Genomic DNA, 26,629 nt, shown 5'->3' with positions numbered 1-26,629 from the left:
ATAAAAAAAAAAAAAAAAAAAAAAAAACGTTGAAAAAATAAAAGATACAGGATCTTTTGCAGGATCAAGTCCCTTGCATGGGTCACTATGAATATTTTAAAAGATGATAGTATTGGGGCACCTGAGTCAGACAGCTAAGTGCCAACTCTTGATTTCAGCTCAGGTCATGATCTCACCTGAGATCTCAGCCCATGATCATGAGTTCAAGCCCCATATCGGGCTCTGTGCTGACAGCATGGAGCTTGCTTGGGATTCTCTCTCTCCCTTTCTCTCTGCCCCTCCTCTGCTTATACTGTCTCTCAAAAATAAATAAACCTAAAAAAATAAATTAAAAATATAAAAGATGATAGTATTCACCACCATTGAAATTATCTTAGGTATTTATTTACTTGTTTCCTTTCTCTACCCCCACTGAACTGTAAGCTCTGTGAGAGATGGGATCTTACTGTCTTGTTCATTCACAGTGCACTGTATTGCAAACATCTAAAATACTGCCTAGCACCTTTGTTTCTGCAACTATGTGGGTGAAGAAGCCTCTTTTTTTTTTTAATTTTTTTAACATTTATTTATTTTTGAGACAGAGAGAGACAGAGCATGAACGGGGGAGGGGCAGAGAGAGAGGGGGACACAGAATCGGAAGCAGGCTCCAGGCTCTGAGCCATCAGCCCAGAGCCTGACGCGGGGCTCGAACTCACAGACTGCAAGATCGTGACCTGAGCCGAAGTCGGAGGCTCAACCGACTGAGCCACCCAGGCGCCCCAAGAAGCCTCTTTTAAGAAGATCACTTAAAGAAAGGGATAAAATATGTTTTTTAAAAATCTGGTTTAAAACATGATTGAGGTTGCAATAAAGGGAAACAGTTGGAAGCCATCAACTAGAAAGTGTAATTTTACTGGGTAATGCAAAGCTAGCATTTGCCCTCAAGGACATCAGCTGACCCACGAGCCTGGGTTCTTACACTGTGTTTTGGTATGTGTACCTGGGGACAAAGCCTGGGGCTTGATCATAGTGAGAGACCAGATTAAGTACTTTTTTTCCAAAATGCCACAATGCTCAAATGGAAACAATCTCAGAGAATGAGGCTGTTGTTTAGAAGGAGACTTATCTATCCTGGCCTTGGTGAGGCAAAAAAAAAAGAAAAAATAAACATCTCCTAAGAGTCCCTAACCAAAAGCCCACATTCATACAGGTGTAGGGCTAGAATTCACACGACATCTTGGCTTGGAAGTACTGAAAATGTGATTAAAGTAGCCCTTGGCTGTCATTATCCCATGGCTGGGACAAATGCAAATCCTTTCCCTCTGGAGAAAGACTCTTCAAACACAGAGCTCTAACAATTCCCATAGAAAAAGTTTCAAAGAACATGAGTGAGCTCACAATAAAAAGACAAAATATCACTAGGGGCACCTGGGTGGCTCAGTTGGTTAAGCATTCGACTTCAGCTCAGGTCATGATCTCACCACTTGTGAGTTTGAGCCCCGCATCAGGCTTTGTGCTGACAGCTCAGAGCCTGGAGCCTACTTCAGATTCCGGATCTCCCTCTTTCTGTGTCCCTCTCCCGCTCATACTCTGTCTCTTTCTCTCAAAAATAAATAAATGTTGAAAACAAAACTTTTTTTAAAAAATTTAAAAATCACTAAAAATAAGAGTAAGCAAGTCACTATGAGTGACAGCTATCAAACTGGAGACATTGCAATGATCAGACACAAAATAAAAAATAATTAAGTTTAACATGTATAAAGAAATAATAGAGGGGACTAAAGACACGATGAAGTCAGTTGAGTAAGCAATTTTTAAAAAGAGCCAAACAGAATTTCTAAAATAGAAAATATAATAATGAAAACCAAAAAAACAGGTAAGTAGCATATTAGACACAGCCTAAGACAGGATGTATAAAGCTTAAGATAGATTAGAGGAAATTATCCAGAATGCAGCACAGAAAGACTTGTTAAAATGCATTTTATTTTTTTAGAACACTTTATTCTTCACTTGTTTTCAATTTATTTATTTTGAGAGAGAGAGAGAAGGGGAGGGGCAGAGAGGGAGAAAGAATCTCAAGAAGGCCCCACACTGCCAGCACAGAGCCCCACGCAGGGCTCAAACCCATGAACCATGAGATCATGACCTGAGCCCAAACCAAGAGCCAGTCACTCAACTGACTGAACCACCCATCCCATTAAGATGCATTTTAAGGGGCGCCTGGGTGGCTCAGTCGGTTAAGCGTCCGACTGCAGCTCAGGTCACGATCTCACAGTCCGTGAGTTCGAGCCCCGCGTCGGGCTCTGGGCTGATGGCTCAGAGTCTGGAGCCTGTTTCCGATTCTGTGTCTCCCTCTCTCTCTGGCCCTCCCCCATTCATGCTGTCTCTGTCTCAAAAATAAATTAAAAAAATGTTAAAAAAAAAGATGCATTTTAAAAGCTAAGTTATATGAGGGACAAAGTAAGAAGGTTTAACATATGTCTAATCAGATTTCTGGAAAGGAGAGGGGCATCTGGAAGGCTCAGTCAGTTGAGCTTCCAACTCTTGATTTCATTTCAGGTCACAATCCTAGGTCCATGGGATCAATCCCCCTGTCAGGCTCCATGCTGAGCATGAAGCCTGCTTAGGATTCTCTCTCTCTGCCTCTGCCCCACCTCTGCTCTCTCTTTCTCTATCTCTCTCTAAAATTAAAAAAAAATGTACAGTTCCAGAAAGGAGAAAAATAAGGAGATTGAGGTAGAAGTAATATTCAAATAAATAAGGGCTGACAATTCAAAAAAAATTTTTTTAGTGTTTATTTATTTTTGAGAGAGACAGAGACAGAGCATGAGGGGGGAAGGGGAAGATAGAGAGGGAGACACAAAATCCAAAGCAGGCTCCAGGCTCTGAGCTGTCAGCACAGAACCCAATGCAGGGCTCAAACTCACCGACTCTGAGATTATGACCTGAGCCAAAGTCGGACCCTTAACCGACTGAGCCACCCAGGCGCCGCAGGGCTGACAATTTTTAAAATTAATTGAAGATATGAATTCTCAGATTGAAGACATACAGTAAATCCCAAGCCAGAATAAATGAAAAGTAATCAATATCTAGACATCAAAAATTTCAACACTTAGTGAAACTGAAGAAACCAAAATCAAGGAGAAGAGAATGACGGCTGTCAGAGACAAGACAGATCATTGACAAAGACTGAGCTGACTTCTCAGCATCAAGCATGAAAGCAAAATGACATCTTCAAAGAGTTGAAAGAAAACAACTATCAATCCAGAGCAAGCAAAACTATCTTTCAAAACATTTTCAGGCCAACAAAAATGGATACAGGTAATTACTAACATATCCTCACTAAAGTAATTTTAAAAGAATGTCCAGTTTAACCCTTGAACAACATGAGAGTTTTAGGGATTCTGACCCTCCACATCATCAAAAATCTGCGTATAACTTTTGACTTCCCCAACACTTGACTACTGAGAGCCAGAAGCCTTACCAATAACAGAAACAGTCGGGTTAACCCATAGTTTGAATGTTATATGTATTACATACTGAATTCTTACAATGAAGTTAGCTAAAGAAAATGTTATTAGGGAGATCATAAGGAAGAGGAAATACACTTACAGTACTGTACTGTATTTATTGAAGAAAACCCATGTGTAAGCAGGCCTGACCAGTTCAAATCCATATTGTTCAAGGGTCAACTGGACTCAGAAAAGAGGGAAAGTGATTCAGAAGGAAGATCTGAAATGTCCGAAGGAATATTCAAACAGGTAAGTGTAAAGACTTACAGTTAGACAAGTCCTCTTTGACTCCATCTATTGAGTTTAAGACTGATCCAAACACTCACGCTAGCTAGAAAGAGGAGGCTAGCTGGGGCTTATTACTCACAGATGGGATACCCTGGACAAGACTAACCATGAATTTGCTCAACTAAGAGATGTTGGACATAACTCGTTCTTTCATTTTCACGCAAGCCATAATTGCTGTAATTTCTACAACCCCACAATATAAGAGAATTCTCCATGCAAATGAAATCAAACTCTTCAGGGCACAGCAAAATTCAAATTTTGAAAGGAATGGTTATTTCACCAAACTGTGAGAGATTATTATTATTATTATTATTATTAGGCCCTTTTTTGTTCAATAATTTCCACCTTCTCTCTGGGACTTGTTCCTTCACAAATGAAGGACACGTGATGATTTGCAAACTAAGTCACGAAGATTTCCCTTCTCAGGATTAGGATCCACTTCAGATAGTAGGGAGAGAAACTGGAAGAGTCAGAAATGTAGCCAGTTCAGAGAGAAAGACTGTGTGGAGATTCTTTTTTTTTTTTTTTTTAAGTTCTAAATCACTAACTGACCAGAACATGTTCAGAAATGACCAAAGTTACCAGCATATGACAGATCTGATGGGCCTATGCAAAATAAGAACACCATTTCTAAGAGCCCCAAGGTTACGTCTTAAGGCATCTTCAAATCCCTGCACTTTGATCACACGGATGCCGAAAGGGGCAAAGGCAATAGAACACTTCTCACCCCGGAAATGGTGCTTTCAGGAGCTACAGCAAAGTGATGAGTGCTGTCCTTCTAAAAGTGGCAGTTCACACACCTGGGTCTCTGAGCGGTGTTTCTGGAACTGAATCCAGATAAGGTAAGGAGACAAGATAAGATGGGATAAGAACCAGGAATGGGACCTAAGTCTGTGCCTAAACTGGCAGCCAGCTTGACTGTTGCCAGTTTAGTGAAGCCAATGGAATCGGTAAACCATCAGCTTCACTGACTTTCCCCCAGAAATGAACAGGAATTTGACTCAAATTATACTATCTCTGCTGAAATAATGCAGCTCCTGCTAAAATGACCCATTGTAGGGGCACCTGGGTGGCTCAGTCGGTTGAGCATCCACCTTTGGCTCAGGTCATGATCTTGCAGTTCGTGGGTTCGAGCCCCGCATCAGGGTCTGTGCTGACAGCTCAGACCCCGGACCCTGCTTCAGATTCTGTGTCTCCCTCTCTCTCTGCCCCTCCCCCACTCACGCTTTGTCTCACTCTGTTTCTCAAAAATAAATAAATGTAAAATTTAAAAAAATTTAATAGGGGCGCCTGGGTGGCGCAGTCGGTTAGGCGTCCGACTTCAGCCAGGTCACGATCTCGCGGTCCGTGAGTTCGAGCCCCGCGTCAGGCTCTGGGCTGATGGCTCGGAGCCTGGAGCCTGTTTCCGATTCTGTGTCTCCCTCTCTCTCTGCCCCTCCCCCGTTCATGCTCTGTCTCTCTCTGTCCCAAAAATAAAATAAAAAACATTGAAAAAAAAAATTAAAAAAAAAAAATAATAAAAAAATTTAATAAAATGACCCATTTTATTTTTTTTTAGTTTCTTAATGTTTATTTATATTTGAGAGAAAGAGAGAGAGAAAGAGAGAGAGAGAGAGACAGTGCACGAGTGGGGGAGGGGCAGAGAGAGACAGAGACAGAATCCAAAGCGGGCTCCAGGCTCTGAACTATCAGCACAGCGCCTCCATGGGGCTTGAACTCACAAGCTGTGAGATCATGACCTGAGCCGAAGTCGAATGCTTAACTGAGTGAGCCATCCAGGTGCCCGATAAAATGATCCATTTTAGATAAAGAAGATGTGGTATCTGTGTGTATGTGTGTGTGTGTATTGTGTGTGTATACACATACACACACACAATGGATATTACTCAGCCCAAAAAAAGAATGAGAGCTTGTCATTTGCAATGACATGGATGGAATTAGAGTTATTATACTAAGTGAAATAAGTCAGTCAGAGAAAGACAAATACCATATGATTTCACCCATATGTGGAATTTAAGAAACAAAGCAGATGAGCATAGGGGAACTAAAAAAAAGAGAGGGAAGCAAACCATAAGAGATTCTTACCTGTAGAGAACAAACCACAGATTGATGGAGGGAGGTGGGCAGGGGATGAGTAAACGGGTAATGGGCATTAAGGAGGGCACTTATGATGGGCGCTGGGTGTTGTACATAAGTGATAAATCACTGAATTCTACTCCTGAAACCAATATTACACTATATGTTAACTAACTAGAATTTAAAGAAAAAATTGGGGGGAAAATGATCCATGTGAACCAAATCTCTGCCCCCTCCCCCCAAAAAAACCATTAAAAAAGGAAAAAAGATGTACATAGTTTGACATCAACAGTTAGCCAAAGATGGGAAATCAGGGACAGCACAGGGCTGAAAAGGGGTAAGCAGGTGGTAATGGGCCAGCCAGGCAGGCTGGGTTCAGACAAGGAATCCACAAGGCAAAGTAGGAACAAGGCCAGAGGCCGCTTTATCCAGTTTGGGCATATACAGCGAAGGTAGGGGACAGGAGTGCTGTAATCCAGTCAGATCTGGTCACTACAGGTACAGGAGCAAGGTGGGAAAGAGCAGACAGGGTGAAGGTCTTTACAACAAGCGGCTCAAGGCTGGCAAATGCAGGCCTGACTATCGGAGGTGGGGGAGGGGGGCTGTAAGTTATCTATCAAGGGCTTATTATGTGGCATGCACCGACAAGCACTTCTCATCCTTACAACCCTCCTGTGAGGTACACAGTCCTGTTTTACAAAGCAGGAAAGGTTCAGAGGTGACACGATGTGTCTCTTTGGGAAGTAGCAGGGTCACGATTCAAACCCAGCACTGTCTGGTTTCAATGACAGCAGTTGCTATGACCCCTCACGTCCTGGTCCAGGGCTCTTCAGTCTCCTTCAGAGCTGCATCCCAGTGATCATGCTGCTTGGATAAACACCCTTTTGTCTTCCATCATCTTCTCTTAACTCATTTATTCCTTTTTAATCTTGGCTAAGAGGAGGTAAAAGCCTTTTTTCCATTCATACCCACAGAAGACCATCACCCAAGAGTAAACCCACTTTGTCAAGCTAATCCATTTTTTAAATAATGTGTATATATGAGAGTGCTCTAAAAAGTCTGAAGTGCTTTAGAAATGGAAGGTAGAGTTATTTTAAAAATTACCATACTCATCCATACAGCCCAACTCATCTGAGAATCTTCTAGGACTGAAATACTATGGTCACAAATTATAATGCTGATAAGGTGAGACAGCTAGAATTACTGCCCGGAGTGCTTAAGTCAACAATTCAAGTGTAGAACTGAAAGTTAACTTTTTCCCTTTCATAAGCGAAATGTCCATTATGCAGAGGATACCTCATGCTGGAGCTGAAGGACTCCAGGGGGCTGGGCCAAGTGTCAGGAGACGGGGTTCAAATCCCAGCTCTGGCTCTAACTGGGTGGCTGAGGCATGACACTGGACCCCTCTGCTTCCCTTCTCTCCCACCCTTCCTCCCCCATCTCAGGCGCCTCCTCTGCAAGGTGGTTTGCTGTACCAATTAAGAGTGAGGATTTGGGGGAGCCAGATTGCCTGCATTTTTGTTCTGTCTCCATGATTACCAGTTGTAACGCTAGACAACTTACCCAACCATTCTCTACATACGTGTCCTCATCTCTACAGAGGATAACAACAGTACCTACCTGTGACATTTAATTTTATGTGTCAACTTGACTGGACCACGGAGTGCCCAGATATCTGACTAAACATTATTCTGGATGTTCTTGTGAGTGTGGTCCTGGATGAGACTACCATTTGACTCACTAGACAGAATAAAGCAGATTGCCCTCCCCAAGGTGGGTGGGCCTCAGCCTCTCTGCTGAAGGCTTGAATAAAATAAAAGGCTGAGTAAGAAGGAATTCACTCTCTCCCTGACTGTATCCGATCTGGGACACTAGTCTCTTGCCTTCAAACTCAGACTTGGATTGGACCTAAAACCATTAGCTCTCCTGTGTCTCCAGCTTGCCGACTGCAGATCTTGGACTTTTCAGTCTCCATAAGCATATGAGCCACTTCCTTATAATAAATCTCTAGATATGCAAGCACCTGGGTGGCTAAGTCAGTTAAGCGTCTGGCTCTTGATTTCAGTTCAGGTCATGATCCCAGGGTCGTGGGATCAAGTTCTGTGTTGGGCTCTGTGTTGAGCCTGGAGCCTGCTTAAGATTCTCTCTCCCTCTGCCCCTCTCCCCAGCTCATGCTCTCTTCCTCTAAAATAAAATAATAACAATAATAATAATAATCTCTAGATATCAATATAGGTATAGGTACGTATATATACATATGCATCCTACTGGTCCTGCCTGCCTCTGGAGAGCCCAGACTACAAGACCTCAGAATTACTTAGAATTAAATTAGACAACACTCTTCGGACAAAACCCAGCACATCACACAACCTCAATAAATATTATAATGGACCACTAGACATTTAACATCCCAGTCCTATGAGTCTAATTAAAAGAACCATAAAATGTGTAGAAGCAAAACGATTTTTAAAAAACTACAGAACTATAAAAATTTAGGTCACTTCACCTGCAACCACAAGTCTCTTCATTTTCCTTTCTGGAGTATGTTTGTGATTTACAGAGACACTGTAACTATGGTGACATCTATAAAAAAACTACAAAAAAAAAAAAAAAAAAAAAACCCCGATGCCAGGATCTAAATTACATCCCCATTTGCTTCCTCACCTAAAGGGGTTTTACTACCTCTTTCCAAAGCAAATGTCTGTCCTATCCCTATTCAGGTGGCCTTTGAATCTGCTGAACTTAATTAGAGCAAGTCAAGACGCTACTCCTCAGACATTAGCACTCAGAGTTAATTGGCCAGATATAACGTAATTCTTCTTGCCGGGCAAATCAGAGAGCACCCTGGAAAAGCCAAAAGGAAAGGGAACAACATTCTGTGCTGAAGAAAGCAGGCTGAAATACACAAGTCTTAGGCTTTTCCCCAATTTCCAGAAATAACATTTCCCTTCTTTTGACCACTTCTAGGAAATAAAATATCAAACCACCATTCACATTGTAGGCTGACCATCATTCCTTCCATCTTTTCAAAATCAAAAGATGACACGGACAGTTCATCAGAACAACTTTCTTCTGAGAATGCCGATCACACAAGCTACTTTATCATACATTATGGTGGCTTTCAAATGAAAAGCCCAAATGGGATCTCTTTTTTGAAATTTATTTAACCACAAACTATTCAGACTAACTGCAGACTCTTTCCAAGAATACCCATATTATTGTTTGTAAGCTAAGATCATGGAAATAGGAGGGAAAGTGCTTTGATTTCCATTCAGGACATATTCAAACATGTTTTCAAAGAAAATTCATTGAAGCTGAACCCTAATTACAAGTCACCATGAGGTGGTGAAGTAGCTTTCCCCGGTGCTACTTCAAAGGTTCATCCAACAAATATTAATTGGCCACCTCTTATGTGCGCAGCATGGTGCAAGTGTTTGGGTCTACAATGGCAAACAAAACAGAAAGAGCCGCTGCCTTCTCAGAGCTGCTTCTGACAGGGTCAAGGTAAGCCTGGTCCTAGAACAGGACAGAGGCCGCCTAAGCAAACCTACAGGATGCTGACATCCCAAAGAGCCCAGTGGAGGTCATCTGGGGCATTGAGACAAAAGCAGAGAAAGGGCAGGCTTGAACTGTTTCAACAGCTCTAGGAGAAAGTACTTCTAAGTTACACCACACTTGGCTTATAAACATGAAACTATGCAGAAATACTCAAATGTAACACCACTTTTTAAAACCAAAGAAGAAATCATTGGCCAGATCTTACCTAAATGAGTTATCCAAGCATACCCTCAGGATAAGGTCAGGCCTTTTGGATGTACATTTTTCCTACATGCTGAAATGCTTTATTAGTCAAGGGGAAAAGACTCAGGTTACATAACATTCACCACCCCCATCACCCCAAATATGATTGACAAATAAAATACAAATGAAAGCCTATTCCAGCACTTCCCAAAAATATTTTGTGAAAAACAGGCCCTATGGGTTTAAAAAAAAAAAGAGCTAAAGGAATATTGCAAAAATATCTTTAGAGATTTACAATGGACATTTACATATTACAAAATAGGAAAAGCCCCAAGTATCCATGTTTTTATGTCAGGCATAGTTGTAAACAATGGGACTAAAGCAGTAAACAAACAACCAAACAAACAAACAAAATCCCTGTTTTTGCGGGGTTGATATTCCAACAGGGGAAACCAAGCAATATATAAGTACTAAGGGAAAAAATAAAGCAGAGGAAGGGAGATCAGAAGAGGGAAGATGATGTTGCTATTTTATATAAGATGATCAGCAGAGACTTCACTGGCGAAAGACATTTGGACAGAAATAGGAAGGGAGAAAGCCCTGTGGCTTTCAGGAGGAAGAGCATTCCAGGCAGATAAAGCAATATGTGCAAAGGCCCTGAGGCAGGAGTGTGTTTGGCAGGACTGTGGCACGGCAAAGATGCCAGCAGTGGCTGAAGTGGTATGAGCAAGGTGGAGAGTGATAGGAAACAAGATGGAAGAGGAAGCCAAGGCTAAATCCTACAGAGATTTTGGCTCAAACTTGAAGTAAAACGAGATGCAACTGGAGGCTTCAGAGCAGAGCTGTAATGTGAGATCTGACTCACAATTTAACAGGATCTCTCTGGCTGCTGTGTTTCACACAGTCTAGATCATGGCAGAGGGAGGGAGAGAAACTAGGAGGCCAATTTGTAGGGTACTTCAAAATTCCAGCTAACAAATGATGGTGGTTTAGAACAGAGTGACTGCAGTGGAGGTTGTGAGACATGATCAGAGTCTGGATATGTTGTGGAGGGAGAACCAGGGGGAGGAGGTAAAAGAGAGGTCAAGGACAGCTCCGAGATTGATGGCCTGAACAACTGGAAGGATGGGGTCATCCAGGAAGTGGAGATAGAAAGACAGGAGGTGTGAAAGCTGAGGCAAGAGGAAGTTTACGGCCAGAGGTAATGAGAAGGAACCAGCAAAGAACACTGAGGAGAACTAAGAAAGAATCGTTGTTATCTGGGAAGCCAAGTGAAGAAAGCACATCAGGAAGGAAGGAGTGATCGACACCCCCCCCCCTTAAATGTTGCTGTAAGGACAAGAAAATGAGGCCTGAGAATGGACCGCTGGGTTTGACAAAGAGGGAAGCCTTTGGCAACCTTGATAAGAGTCACTCTGTGGGATGATAAGGACTAAAGCAAAGCTGATTAAAGTGGATTCAAGATAGAATGGGAAACTCCACAACAACGACAAATAACCCAATGAAAAGAAGGGCAAAGGACTTGAATAGACATTTCTCCAAAGATACAGAAATGGCCAACAAGCACATGAAAAGATGTTCATTAGCCATTAGGGAAATGGGAATCAAAACCATAATGAGATACTGCTTCATATCTACTAGGGTGGCTATGTGGGGGCGGCGGGGGTGGGGGGAGCAGGAAGTATCAAATATGGATGAGGAGGTAAGGCAACTGAAACACCTGTGCATTGTAATGTAAGATGGTCCAGCCACTTGGCCCAAACCACCAAATACTTCAGTGGCTACTCAAAAAGTGAGATGTAGAATTACCATGTGACCCAGAAATTCCACTCCTAGGGATATGCCCAAAAGCACAGAAAACAGATACTCAAACAAATACTTGTACATGGATGTGCATAGCAGCACTACTCACAATAGCCAAAAGGTAAAAACAACCCAAATGTCCATCAATTAATGAGCAGATAAACAAAATGTGCCATATACATACAATGGGATACTACTACACAATAAAAGGTAATAGAATTCTGATGCATGCCACAACATGGATGAACGCTGAAAACATCATGTAAATGAAATGAGGTCAACATTTTGTATGACTCCATTTTATAAAGTATACAAAAGAAGTAAATCTGTAGAGACAGAAAATAGATTGGTGGTTGCCAGAGGCTAGCGGGAGGGGAGAATAGAGGATGACTGTGTAACAAGTAAGGGGGGGTACTTTGGGGATGAGGAAAAGGCTTTGGAACCAGATGAAGGCAGTAGTTACACAGCAATGTGAATGTACTAAATGCTACTGACTTGTACATCTTAACATATTAAAATGGTTTTATGTTAAGTGAATTTCACCTCAATTTTTAAAAAGAGCAATAATGGGAAGAAAGGAATTGGAGACAGTTGGTAAGAAAACTCTTCCAAGGAGGTTTGCAGAAAAGGGGAACAGAGGCACAGAGCAGCAGCTGAAGGGGGATGTGTGGTCAAGGTGGGGGCTCTTCTAAAACGGAAGATAGAGGACATGCCCGTCTGCAACTGGAGAGAGGGGACCGGAGGCAGAATTGCTGGCAGGAGGTCCTCAGTCTCATGCACAAGAATCAAAGATGCCTCATCCTTAACAGGAGAGGAGGCAGGATACGGGCAGCTTGGTTGAGGCAGCAGTGGAGGCTTGCAGAAATTCTCTTGGGCTAGTTTTTTCTTAGGAGATGTGGGGACGTTAGGAGTGGGGAGAAGGTGTGAAGCAGTTCTCCCAGAGAGTGGGTGGGCAACTAGACTAAGGCAATAGGGAAGCAGTGTTGGGCAGCTTGAACAGCCCACTCAAGGTTAATGGTAGCAAACTGATGAGACTAGTAAGCCCGGTTGTGTGGTTTTTTCCAACTGTATTCAGTTGCCTGGGTAAAGGTGGAGAGCTATTTAATTTATTTATCCCTAAGTTCCCCCGAAGATATCTGACCATAGAAACCTATTAACAGCCCCCAAAGAGTCTACATACAATTCTACTCTACGATTAGATAGATAATGGAGGATAGAAAAATACCAGTACCTCTTTCTAACCAGCAATAGATAGATAAATGATAAGGGAGGGGCCAGGTCTGGAGGCCCACAGGGGAACACAGGCATTAGACTGGCCAGGAGGGCACCCATTAAGAGGGAGTAAGAGGGAGAACAAAATGGCACAGCTGTCAGAGTCTGATCTTTGGAGTCAGATTTCCACTCCAGCTCAGTGATATTGGGCAAATGAATCTCTGTGAGATGTATCATAAAATGGGGGAACTATCAACTGCCTTTCAAGGATGTTATGAGGATTAATGATGATAAGCACTTAGCACTCAAGTTTCTAGCTTATAACGGGCATCCAATCTAAGGAGGGAACTGTCATTATTAACCAGTCAGATCTGCCAGATCAACCAGATATGAAAGATGATGCAACCAAAACACTGTCAACCCAGGTGCCCAACCACCTGTGCACTAGGATGGTCTCTGGGGAATCTCAAAGAGTTGACATGACTCCCTGTCAATCTACAGTGAGGAACTTCACCAGTCAAGATGCAACCTGCCTGCTTTAGCTCAAGAGTAAGTTGGTGTTTCTAGCTCTCAAGTTAATGTGCAAAAATGAAGCACCCTCCACTTCCTATAAAACAGTACATTTTGCAAAAGCTGCCATGCATCCCAGTATCGTGTGTTTAATGTTTGAGGTAATTTTAGACTTACAGAAAATTACAAAAACAGTACAGAGTTCAGTACCCTTCAGCCAGCTTCTTCCAATGTTAACATCTTACATAACCATAATACAACTGCCAAAATCAGGAAAATAACTCTGATAAATTACTATTAACTACTTGACAGACCTTATTTGAATGCTGCCAGCTTTGCCTCTGATGTTCTTTTTCTCATGCAGGATCCAATCCTGGATCCCACATTGGATTTAGTTCTCAAGTCTTTGCTAGCATCTGCCCACCTGTGACAGTTCCTCTCTGTCTTTGTCTTTCACAGCCTTGACATCTGCCAAGAGAACTGGTCAAGTATTTTACAAAATGTCCCTCAATTTGGGTTTGTCTGATGTTTTCTCATGATAGAGTCAGATTGTGCATTTTGAGTAAGAATCCTCCTGATGGGATGTTTTGCCCTTCTTGGTGCATCAAAAGGGGGCACATCACAGGGGCGCCTGGGTGGTTCAGTCGATTAAGGGTCCAACTTCGGCTCAGGTCATGATCTCACAGTTTGTGGGTTCGAGCCCTGTATCAGGTTCTGTGCTGACAGCTTGGAGCCCGGAGCCGGCCTCCGATTCTTTGTCACCCTCTCCTCTCTCTGCCCTCCCCTACTTGTGCTCTCTCTCTCTCAAAAATAAATAAACATTTAAAAAGGGGAGGCACATCACAAAAGAGTCACTACATCTCAGTCCTGGTGCTGGCACTCTAAGGTGGTGTTTGCTGGGTTTCTGCACCCATATCATATTTGATGCAGTGTAAAATAGAATCCCAGCCTTTCTCCTGGTCATAATGGAAAAAACTAGATATTTCCATTCACATCCCAACAGCTGCACACCAATAAATGTAATTGTGCTCAGCACTCAAAGGGTTTACTTTTATTTCTTTCTTTTGATTATACTGCAGGCTATTTTAACCCCAAATATGTTTAAAAGAGGAGAGAGAGAATTTTAGTGACACCCCCAGCCCATGGCACCGACTCAGCCATACCCAGAATCCCTTCTCAACCTAAGTGCCCCCAAGTCCCACATGAGAACTCAGGTATCAAAAGAAACAAGAACAAAAATCATCAACCCCATGATGAGTACCATATTCAAGGCTCTTTACATACATCATCTCTGTTTCTCAGAACTTTGAGGATATATGTTATGAGCTACATTTGAGGAAATGAGGAAAGCTCAGAGAATTTAACTAGTTTGACTCCTATCAAACCTAATATAGTAGAGCATGACCTCTAGACCACCTGATGCTCAGCCTCCTGACATGGCACCTGCTGAAATATTTAGTCTGACCAGTGTGGGAGGAACATATCTTTCCTAGGCTCAGCCCCACAAACGCTAACAAAATGTATAATCCAGTCATAATGACAACAACTCTTTATATGGTGTGATCCTTCCCTGGATATTCTCTTTTTTAATTTCATAACAGCTATAAGATATGTTTGTACCCCATTTCACAGAGGTCAGAAAGAGCAAATAACATGTCCAATGTCCAATATCCAAAACCAAAACCAAAACCCTAACCTAAGTCTGGCCATGCCTCTAATTTATAGGAAATATGCCACAAAGATACGATCAGCAAAATCCAAACTGATAAATTCCATAAGAAAACAACCTGGTTTTTTCCCCTTGCACTTTTATATGATAGAGAGAAGTGAGAGAGAACCCATAAATTAAAAGATACATAAAAGACACTTTTATAAATATCAGATGTGGAGCTTGTTTGGATCCTATTTCAAACAAAGTGTAAAAAGAAAAAGAAAATTTATGACATTGGATTCTATTGATATTAAGAATTATTGATTTGTTCAGACATGATAATGACATTTTAGTTCTGTTTTTAAAAGGCCCTTATCTGCTTTCCTTTTGGTGGCACACAGCGGCAAGATGGTGGTGCAAATCTCCAACGAAGAGGCAGTGTGTCACTGACGGCATCTTCAAAGTTGAACTGAACGAGCTTCTCACTTGGGAACTGACTCAAGATGGCTACTCTGGAGTTGAGGTCTGAATTACACCAACCAGGACAGAAATCATTATCCCGGCCACCAGGACGTAGAATGTCCTTGGTGAGATGGGCCAGCAGACCCGGGAATTGACTGCTGTGGTTCAGAAGAGATTTGGCTCCCCTGAGGGCAGTGTAGGGCTTCATGCTGAAAAGGTGGCCACAGAAGGTCTGTGTGCTATTGCCCAGGCAGAGTCTCTGGGTTACACACTCCTAGGAGGCCTTCCTGTGTGGAGGGCCTGCTAGGGTGTGCTATGGGTCATCAGGGAGAGTGGGGCCAAAGGCTGCAAAGTCATGGAGTCTGGGAAACTCTGAGGACAGAGGGCTAAATCCATGAAGTTTGTGGGTGGCCTGATGATTCACAGAGGGGACCCGTGAACTGCTCAGACAGAGTGTGCTGGGCATGAAAGTGAAGATCATGCTTCCCTGGAACCCAAGTGGCAAGAATGGTGCTAAGAAGCCCCTTCCTGATCAGGTGAGCACTGTGGACCCCAAAGACGGGGTACTTCCCACCACCCCCATCGAAACAGAAGGGTGGGAAGTCAGAGCACCTGCCACGCCACACCCAGTACCCACGGCATAACAGGGTCTCCTTGGCAGCTGGATCTGGAGTCTGGATATTGCTCTATAAGGACTTTTCATAAAATCTTTGAAAAAGAAAAAAAATCATAAAAATTAACAAAGGGTCCTTATCTTTTTAGAGATTCATATTGAAATATCTATGAATGAAAGAACATGACATCTTGCATTCTATTAAAAATTATATTGGGGGGAAGAGTAGACGTTGTTACCTTTGAAACAAATTGGCCATCAGTTAACAGCCATTGAAGCTGAGTGATGGGTAAATGGGGGGGGGGGGTTCACTATACTACTTTCTACATTTTTGTGTATATTTGAAATTCTCCCTAATAAAATCTTACAAAAGAAAAAAAAATGCCCAAGATCACACATATTGCAAATGAAGGGCAGAGTCAGGACCTGAACTCAGGAGACCCAAGTCCAAACACTGACTTCCTCTCATCCCTACTGTACCTAGATATCTCTCCTATGCATTTATCCTATTTCAAAGCTTCTGTCTCAAAAGGAAATGCCACAACAAATCATTCTTAGAAGCCCAGAGTTTCTTCAATGAAAGCTGCAATACAACATATAAAATACAGCTGTCAGAGAAACAAGTATTAGTGGGAAGATCCCGTGATACACCATGGTGATTCAGAAACTTTCAAAACCTACACTTCCTTTGCTGTGCATACAGAGCAAATCAGAGAATGAGCCAACCAAGAGAACTAAGAGTCCCCTAATTGAGAAATGTATAAAATAGGCTTTCAGAACCAAGAAGAGCTGTTTGTAATAAACACAGAAAAAGTTCTCTTATGATCTAAGTAATAATGCATATTTAACACTTTAAAAAGTGCTCTCAGGGGAACCTGGGTGGCTCAGTCGATTGAGGGTCTGACTTCAGCGCAGGTCATGATCTTGCAGTTCGTGGGTTCAAGCCCCACTGCTGTCAGTACGGAGCCTGCTTCAGACTCTGTATCTCCTTCTCTCTCTGCCCCTTCCCTGCTCATGCTCTCTCTCTCAAAAATGAAAAAACAGGGCACCTGAGTGGCTCAGTTGGTAAGTGTCTGACTTCGACTCAGGTCAGTTTGAGCCCCTCAAATGTCACGTCGGGCTCTGTGCTGAGAGCTCAGAGCCTGGAACCTGCTTCAGAGTCTGTGTCTCCCTCTCTCTCTGCCCCTCCCCCACTCATGCTCTGTCTCTCTCAAAAATAAAGCATTAAAAAATTTTTAATGAAAAAATAAACTTTAATTTTGAAAAAAAGAAAAGAAAAAGTGCTCTCAGATTAATTAATTCATCTTAGGCTCTCAAAAATTCCTTGAGATAATTTGGAGTACATAAGTAACATCCCTACCTTTAAAAATGAACCAAATGAGGGGCGCCTGGGTGGCGCAGTCGGTTAAGCGTCCGACTTCAGCCAGGTCACGATCTCGCGGTCCGGTCCGTGAGTTCAAGCCCCGCGTCAGGCTCTGGGCTGATGGCTCGGAGCCTGGAGCCTGTTTCCGATTCTGTGTCTCCCTCTCTCTCTGCCCCTCCCCCGTTCATGCTCTGTCTCTCTCTGTCCCAAAAATAAATTTAAAAAAAATAAAATTAAAAAAAAAAATGAACCAAATGAGACATAAAGAGGTCAAGATTTGATACCTGGATGGGGACTCAAAGTCAGGATTTCATTCATTCATTCATTCATTCAACAAGCACTGACACCCAGCCTGCTTTCTACTCTAAGTGCCTGGGATATAGAGATACTAGAGACCTAGGGTCTCTGGGCTAGAGGACTTTAGGATTTCCCCATACCTTTCTAACAGAGAGTCCAGGCAGGCAGCCCTTTCCCAAAGCCCATCTCCTGCCCACTCCCCATCCTGAGTCCCACATACATCCAGGATTCTGCAGAAACAGGTGGGCTCTCGGTGGTTCCTGGGGAGCCTTGTGCATTTAAAGCCTGAATGAAGATCATCATTTTCCTGGTTGAATCTCTTCTATTTGCCTTCTCATCAGTATCCAGAGCAGGGTATGTATTTCCACACGCAATAAATGACTCCAGAAAAGGAGTGGTGTCAACTTCACCCACAGAAAAATAAATCACATTTATATCATTCGACTAATATTTATTGAACACTTACTATCAGCCAGGTACATGAGGGACCAATACGATGAATATAAGACAGTCTCAGCCATTCAAGAGCCTATGATCAACAGGGGCTATGATCACATACTTAACAGCATTAGGGGCGATGTTATTTTGTGTAACATACGATTGACTTTTTAACACTTAAAACTTTGAGAAGTCATAAGCTTTTCTTATTCTTTTTCTTGTTTCTCATGGCAACGTCCACTGACCTACACCTCACAATAAGCCACATGTTGCCGTATATTATAAATTCAACTCAGAAAAGAGGAGAGGGCTTGGGGAGGGATGAAAGGGCTTCTTAGAATTGATTGAAATATAAGGACTGACATCTCATTTTAAAGAACTTATTTTAAAAGAAAAGCACAGTCTAGGGATCACATGCAGCTGGGGGGAATCAAGGAAGTCTCAAGGAGGATGTAGCTTCTGAGGAAGACCTGGAAGAACAGCAGAATCCTGTGAGTAGATGTGGGAGGGCACTCCCAGTGCAGCAGTGGCCCAAGCAAAGTGACAAAGGGTCAAGAAAAGGGCAAAACACACCCTAGCTACTAAGAATGTAATCCTTTAGGAAGGAGCACACATGTGCGTCTAAGAGTTGCCCTGGGATGCTTATGAACCGTCCTGTGTCCCACTACTAGGGATTCTGACTCAGACGGTCAAGAGAGTGGACTCTGGGAATCTGTAGGTATGGGTGGATTGTGGACAATACTATGAGAATCAGTTGTAAGGAGGTATGGGTGAGAGACAGAACACAGACTTCATGGGGCAGGGATCACACAGACAAGTGCCACGTGATTGCCACAATCAGAATTACACCTGTCAAAGTGAGGTCACCAGACCAGCAGTAGCATCACCCGGGAACTTGTTAGAAACACAAATTCTTGGGGCGCCTGGGTGGCTCAGTTGGTTAAGCTCCTGAGTCTTGGTTTCAGCCCAGGTCATCTCACAGTTTGTGAGTTCTAACTGCGAGCAGGGCTCCGCCCTTGGGATTCTCTCTCTCCCTCTCTCTCTGCCCCTCCCTGCCTCTCGAAAGAAAGAAAGAAAGAAAGAAAGAAAGAAAGAAAGAAAGAAAGAAAGATTGATTTTTTTAATTAAAAAAAAAAAAGAAATACAAATTCTCAGACCCTATCCCAAAATCTACTAAATCGGCAACTCTGGGGTGGGATCCAACAGTGTTTTAACAAGCCCTCTGGTGATTCTGATGCCTGCTCGAGCTGGAAAACACCACTCTGAGTTCACCCTGGCAATGGTGTGTTATGGCCAAAATTGCATTAAAATTCCCACTAACTGCAGTCCTGGCTAAACTCAAATTATTGTTGTTATTCCGTCTTTTCTTCCCTAAAAGGGGAGGGGCTGCAAACCAGCATGGTTTGAACGACTTACTAATCTGCTTTATAAGTCATTAATAATTTAATGCTTGACCAAGGGACTGCAAAAGTATTAAAATGAGAGTGCTTAGTCAGCACTTCCTAAACTTTCAGGTGCATACGAATCACCTGGAGATCTTGTCCAGGTAAAGATTATGAATCCATAAGACTGACTTAGGGCCTAGGCTTCTGCATTTCAAACAAGCTCCCTGGTGATGCTGTTGCTACCAGCCCACAGCCCATACTTGGAGTGGCAAGAAATTACCTAATTCTACAAGTCTAAAAGCCCCTGTAGCAGGACACCATCTCCCCATCAGCTGGGCTTTCCTCTCTGACCTGCCCCACCCCCACCCCATGATATGCTCCAGCGGCCCCTCTGCCCACTCTCCCCACACACTCCCTGTGCCTTCTTTCCCTTTTCTCCTCATCAGCCACTGCATGGAAACTTCCACTGGTACAGCCCCCTGCCTGAGAAGAGGGGCTTTCTGGGCCCACATGCCAGCGGAGGGAGTTAATGCGCTGCCCCAAGCACCTCCACCTTCCTCCAGAGAGACTCTGGCAAGAGGAAGGATCTGGCTCATTTGTTTGCAGAGCTAAGTATGCATTATTTAAAACACTAACTGTCAGCTTTAGCTTCATCTGAGGCTGTAAATCAACTGTCATTCCTCAGGGCCAGAGGGTCTCTTGTCACCCTCCCATGAGCTCCATCAGTGGAGAACAGTCAAAATCCCAGCTGGGACCACCGCATTAACTCAGTTTAAAAAAAAATGTGATGCAGGCAGACACACATCCCTAACAAGTGTAAGTGCAGTTTCATCCTGCTGGATACACTGCGTCAGTCGCCTGTCCCACACGCTCATCAAGTATTCTGTGGTTATGAAACGTTTATGCTAACAAAACTGCAGAGTTGCAGCTCAGGACGTCACTGTAAATATTTATTAACCACGGCCATCAAGACAACAGCTTCTCTTACTTCAAGGTCCATTTTCTGGTTTGACCCACCAGGTGGTTCAATCCCTACTCTCTGTCCCTCTCTTAAAAAAAAAAAAAAAAAAAAAAAAAGGTACTTCTTATATAAAACTGTTTTGTGAAAATCCACACGACCTCTTTAGAACAGCTCCACCAAAATTAATAAAAGGTTTCTGATATACAAACCAGGACAATAACATTTGAGCTCGATGAGTGGGGAGTAGCTTTGTGGATGCTCTTTCTGTGCATAAGATCATAAAATGATGATTTAATCACTGGGGAATATTTATCACAAATAGTGTCAGATGATGTACTGTAAAATTTATGCATCTAAAAGCTCGAGTGTACAATATAAAGAGATTGCTCAGATGTTTTGGACTTATTGGCCCAGCTCCACTGTTTATTACATGGAGGCTTAATACTATAATAGGCTCTCTTTGAAGACTTCCTGTTGAAAAAAAAAAAAAGAAAGCCATTCAACAAATTATATTTACTGTGTACACTCAACAAAGGAGAAAAAAATAGCACCATCCCGATGACTCTCTAATGAAGGACAGGGAAGAAGTCTGAGGAATCATAAATCTGGCTATAAGGAAAGATGAGGGAAAATACACCAAGAATAGAAACACTTTGTGCTTTCAAAATGGATTCAAGAACCACCAACATATCCGTAGTATAAGCAGAAACCATCAAATACAAAGACTGGCTGATAAAAATTTCAAGGTATAATTAGATAGCTATCCACAACTCCATTACTCAGTTCTCATAAAGCTTGCCACTCAGCACTGAAGCAATAATAACTTTTTTTTTTTTTTTTGGCTGGCCATTTTTATTCTAGGCTGAAAGGAAAATGTAGGAGAAAACCATAAAGAGATGCATGGAGAGCTTCTGGAATGGAAGGTAAGACCTGACTTCTAGTCTGAGACTCTCAGAGAGTATACAATATCAGCTAAGTGGGGGCACCTCATCAGAAACCCAGTGTTTCCATATCACATTCTGTTTGTGGTTACCTTCCTAGACCTCCCTGCACTGCTGGCCCCACCACCCGGCGGCTCTAGTAAGGGCTGCTTTTACTTTAGAAAAATACAAAATCTCCACCTGACTCCTCTAATTGTCTGGTGCGTATTCACAATGTTCCTGGACCTGTACACAGCAGAGTCCCAGGCACCAATTAAAATTTTCAAAAGGAGAAAGATGTGTCTACCTTCTTCTCTAGAATCTCTATTCCCAGTGACCAGAGCACAAGCCAGGCCACTGGGATGAATTCAGTACCTCCAAAGGAATGAAAGAAAGTTCCCACAAACTTTTTCCACAAGCATATAAAGCCATAACAAAGGGACACCTGGGTGGCTCAGTTGGTTGAGTATCTGACTTCGGCTCAGGTCATGATCTCGAGGTTCATGAGTTTGAGCCCCACACTGGGCTCACTGCTGTCAGCCTGTCCGCACAGAGCCTGCTTCAGATCTTCTGTCCCCCTCTCTCTGTCCCTCCCCCGCTTGCACTGTTCCCCCCCCCACCAAAAAAAAAAAAAAATTAAAGCCTTAAACAAAACTCTCAGTAAGATCATGGGGCCCTGTCTGTTCAATTATTCAACAAATATTTCTTGAAAGCCTGTTTTGGATGCTAGGACATACCAGCACACAAAACAGTCCCTGCCTTCATGGAACTGATACTCTAGTTGGGAAAGCAGATAACAAGCTAATGATACCTATGTCAGGTAATGAATGCTACCAAAAAAGTAAGCCAGGATAAGAGCTCCCCAGAGCATCCCAGTAGGGTGGTTACAGGAGAAGATCTTTGGTGAACAGTAAAGTAGAAATCTGAGGAGGTGAGAAATGTAGTCATGAGATGATACAGGGAAAAGCACACCAGGCAGAGGGAACAGCAAGTGCAAAGTCCCTGCAAGGGGGCCAGATGCAGAGACCAGAGATAAAAGGTAGAGGAAATGGCTGGAGGTGTGGGGAAGATAATGTACCGCAGTGTTCTTAAACCTGGAACTTATAACCCACTTGTGAGTCACAACCACCATTTTAAGTCAAAACCACCATTTTAAAAAATGGTCAAAACCACCATTTTAAAAAAGTTCGTGGGGTGTCTCAGTCGGTCAAGCGTCTGACTTCAGCACAGGTCATGATCTCACGGTTTGTGGGTTCGAGCCCCACATCAGACTCTGTGCTGACAGCTCGGAGCCTGGAGCCTGCTTCCGATTCTGTCTCCCTCTCTCTCTGGCCTCCCCTGCTCGTGCTCTGTCTCTCTCTGTCTCAAACAAACAAACATTAAAAAAAATTAATAAATTAATTAATTAATGAAATAGAACAGGGGCGCCTGGATGGCTCAGGTGGTTAAGCATTCGACTCATGATTTCAGCTCAGGTCATGATCTTACGGTTCATGGTATGAAGCCCCGTAACTGGATCTGCACCGACACTGTGGAGCCTGCCTGGGATTCTCTCTCCCTCTCTCCCTCTGTGTCCCTCCCCCGGTCTCTCTCAAAAATAAATAAACTTTTGGGGCGCCTGGGTGGCGCAGTCGGTTAAGCGTCCAACTTCAGCCAGGTCACGATCTCGCGGTCCGTGAGTTCGAGCCCCGCGTCAGGCTCTGGGCTGATGGCTCGGAGCCTGGAGCCTGTTTCCGATTCTGTGTCTCCCTCTCTCTCTGCCCCTCCCCCGTTCATGCTCTGTCTCTCTCTGTCCCAAAAATAAATTAAAAACGTTGAAAAAAAAATTTTTTTTTAATAAAATAAAATAAAATAAATAAACTTTTAAAAAAGCACTTTGATATGAACATAGATTTTTTTTTTACACAATTGTGCTTACATATTCACTAAATAGTTTCATGCTACAAAAATTCTCCTGAGGTGAGGTGCTGAAAAATCTCATATTTCAACTGCTAAATGAATAATAAAAACAACATTATTGCTGGTCTTCAAAGCTGTCAATCCCAAGCTTACAACTACACTCCTTTTAAAAAATAATAATAGGTGGGGTGCCTCGGTGGCTCAGTCAGTTAAGTGACCAACTCCTGATTTCGGCTCAGGTCGTGATCTCACGGTTGGTGAAATGGAGCCCCGCGTCAGACTCTGTGCTGACAGCATGCAGCCCCCTTGGGATTCTCTGTCTCTCCCTTTCTCTGCCTTTCTATCCCCCATAATACATACATACATACATACATACATACATACATACATACATAAAAATGTTAAAAAACGAAACAGAACAGAATGAAATAGAAATTACCACTGTGCACTGTCTGTAGTAAGTCTAAATACCATTTGGTGAAATTCGGGTGATGAGGGAGGGGGGCTTCCTCGGTCACATATGGTGCATCTGTGCTGCAGTACAATATAAAATGTGCTTCTCACAGTGAATTACAATAAAAACAAAATGAACACAGGGCTTTATAAATCTGTGCCATCCAACTAGCCACATGTGGCTATTTAAATTTAAATTAACCAAAATTAATGAAAATTTAAAATTCAGTTCCTCAGTCACACTAGCCACATTTCAAGTGTTCAATAGCCACATGTGGCTGGTGGCTACTGCATTAAACAGAGCAGATATAAAACATTTCCATTAGAATGCTGAAAGTTCTCTTGGAAAGCAGTTATACAGATTGTTCTGTCTCTGAGTCTGTGACCCTCTAATGTCACCTGATAGAATTACAAGTGTGTCTAGGATGATCAGATGAATGAGTTTTCTGAATAAAAGGCTCTGAATTTATATTGTCTCGTAATACAGCTGGCATCCAGCTGGAGATAAAACCAAAATATGCTGAAAATCACCCTGACGCCGAGCAGCCATATGCATGGGCTGGTGAGAGTCAGTCTGCCTCGATTTCCTTCTCCATAAAGTAACTATTAATAAATAATCACCCATTATTTGTTTCGAATTATAAGGATTTCCTAGGGGAAAAAACTACAAAATTTATAGAGTCCCAAAGTAGAACACTTCAGACATGGGCAGCTGACCAACTGTGGTACAACAGTGTGATTTTTAAAAATCCATTTCCTGGCCCTGAGCAAGGGCTGAAACCAAATCCAGTGAGCCATAATACTGCCACATGTGACCCTAATGATTATCAACCAGGATTCTCATCAGAAGTCCCGCAGCCCGAGAAGCAGTGATACCTCACATGGAGAGTTTTCAAGGCACCTAACTCAGGGGTGGTCGCCCTACCACAGGATAGGTCCTCATCCCGTGGTGTCTGGGGCTGGCTGCTGCTTGAAGGGGGTCTTTTACATGGTTGGGAATCATCGGTGTTTACAGCTCCTTCACTTTGGCCCTCTCTCCTGGCAATAATGTAAAGAAAGATGCCTATGGATGTGAGGGTCCCATCTCAGGCTCTGACTTCTGTGTAGCTTAGAAAGGAAATGAATGAGCCAGCATGAGCAATGTGGGCCAGGGAGTGACGACAGGGACTTGGCTGTTCCACTGGGCACCCCAAACAGATGCTGCTCCCTCTTAGAACAAGAAGGAGCAATGTTTACCTTGCATTCACACCTTCCATTGCAGCAGGACCTTGGTCCCCTTCCAGCTGCAGCCTGGAAAGTGTACCTGCCTTCTGGGTCCAGACGTAGGCATGCGAAGAAGGATCCCAAATGGGCATGTTACCCAAGGATATTACATCCATACATTCAGAAGCCAAATTCAGAACAGGTAATCTGACTCCTAAGACTGATAATAGGATGGAGTACATATTTGAAATTGAAACTGCCTGAAAATCCATAATGGACACCATTTTGTGCAACCCAGATGCATACTGTGCAATCCAGCATCTTCACACAGGTGCCTAGAACACCATGTGCACTTGATAAATGTTTTCGAATGAGTAAATGATTGAATATGAAATGTATAATGCCCTACATTAACCTAAAATGGCTACAATTTCATCTGTCTTTCTGAAGCAGGAAGCAGGGAAAAGTAGACTTGCTTTGCCTAATATTTCACCAGTCTTATCAATAATGCACTGAGGAAAGAAACCATAAAGGAAAAGATTCATTGATTTGGCTATATTAAATGTCAGGTGTCAAAAAGCAGCATAAAAATTAAAAGGAAAATGATAAACTGGGGAGAAAATACCTGCAACATATGATAAAATATAATATGATGACTCTATAAAGGGGTCTTCAAATCAATTGGAAAAACATACAGTGGCTTAATAGAAAAATGGGTGAAGTGGGGCGCCTGGGTGGCTCAGTTGGTTAAGCGTCCGACTTCAGCTCAGGTCACGATCTCACAGTCCGTGAGTTCGAGCCCCGCATCGGGCTCTGGGCTGACGGCTCAGAGCCTGGAGCCTGCTTCCGATTCTGTGTCTCCCTCTCTCTCTGCCCCTCCCCTGTTCATGCTCTGTCTCTCTCTGTCTCAAAAAAAGTAAATAAACGTTAAAAAAAAAAAAGAAAAGAAAAATGGGTGAAGAATATGAATAGAATCTTTAACACACACATACAACACACACACAGCTGACAGACAAAAAACACAAAGTTCAACCTCTCTGTGCTAATCAAAAAAACACACATTAAAACAACAATATGATCTATGATACCATTTTCAACTATCAAATTGGCAAAAGTCTTCCGTTGTTTTCCTTCTTAGTGACAACACCCAATACTGGCAAGGTTGTGGAGAAATCAGCTCCCTCCCGCACTTCATACATTCATATAGAAGACAATTTGATAGCATGTGCTAAAAGCCATAAAAATGTGCATCCCTTTTGATCCAGGAACTCCATTCCAGGAATTTATTCTAAGGAAATAATCAGAGATGTAATCAATGATTTATGTGAAAGACATTCATCAGATGTTTATGGTAGGGGAAACCATAAATGGCCTATAAATCCATCAGGAGAAGGTTGTTAAGTGAACTATATTACAAGCCTATGATAGAAACTATCCATCATTTTTAAGAAGTTCTTTACAATATCACAACAGCCAAAAGTTGGAAGCAACCCAAATGTCCACTGACTGATGAATGGATCAAGAAAATGTGTTATATACATACAATGGAATATTACTCAGCCTTTAAAAGGAAGGAAATCCTTTCACATGCTACAACATGGATGAGCCCTGAGGATACTCTAAGTGAAATTAGCCCATCACAAAAATACAAGTACTACAGGCCACTTATGTGAAGTATCGAAAGTAGTCAAATTCATAGGAACAGAAAGTAGAATAATGCTTATCAGGGGCTGGCAGGAGGGAGAAATCAGGAGGTGTTGCTTCATGAGTATTGAATTTCAAATTTGCAAAATGGGAAAGTTCTGGAGAACTGTTTCACAAAAGTGTGAATATATTTAACACTATTAAACTGTACACCTAGAA

General features: G+C 42.6%; 1 protein-coding gene and 1 pseudogene across 2 annotated transcripts in view; one reads left to right on the top strand and one right to left on the bottom strand.

Moving 5' to 3' along the window:
• KIAA1549L (KIAA1549 like) overlaps positions 1–26,629 on the bottom strand; it is a 269,435-nt gene that overhangs the window by 204,912 nt on the left and 37,894 nt on the right. The gene's annotated exons all lie outside the window — the stretch shown is intronic.
• On the top strand, positions 9,277–15,878 carry LOC131488472 (small ribosomal subunit protein uS3-like; annotated as a pseudogene).

This window comes from Neofelis nebulosa, chromosome 10 (assembly GCF_028018385.1).
Source record: "Neofelis nebulosa isolate mNeoNeb1 chromosome 10, mNeoNeb1.pri, whole genome shotgun sequence".
Lineage (NCBI taxonomy): Eukaryota > Metazoa > Chordata > Mammalia > Carnivora > Felidae > Neofelis > Neofelis nebulosa.
The sequence above is the reverse complement of the archived record's forward strand: the minus strand, read 5'-3'. Positions and strand labels throughout refer to the sequence as shown.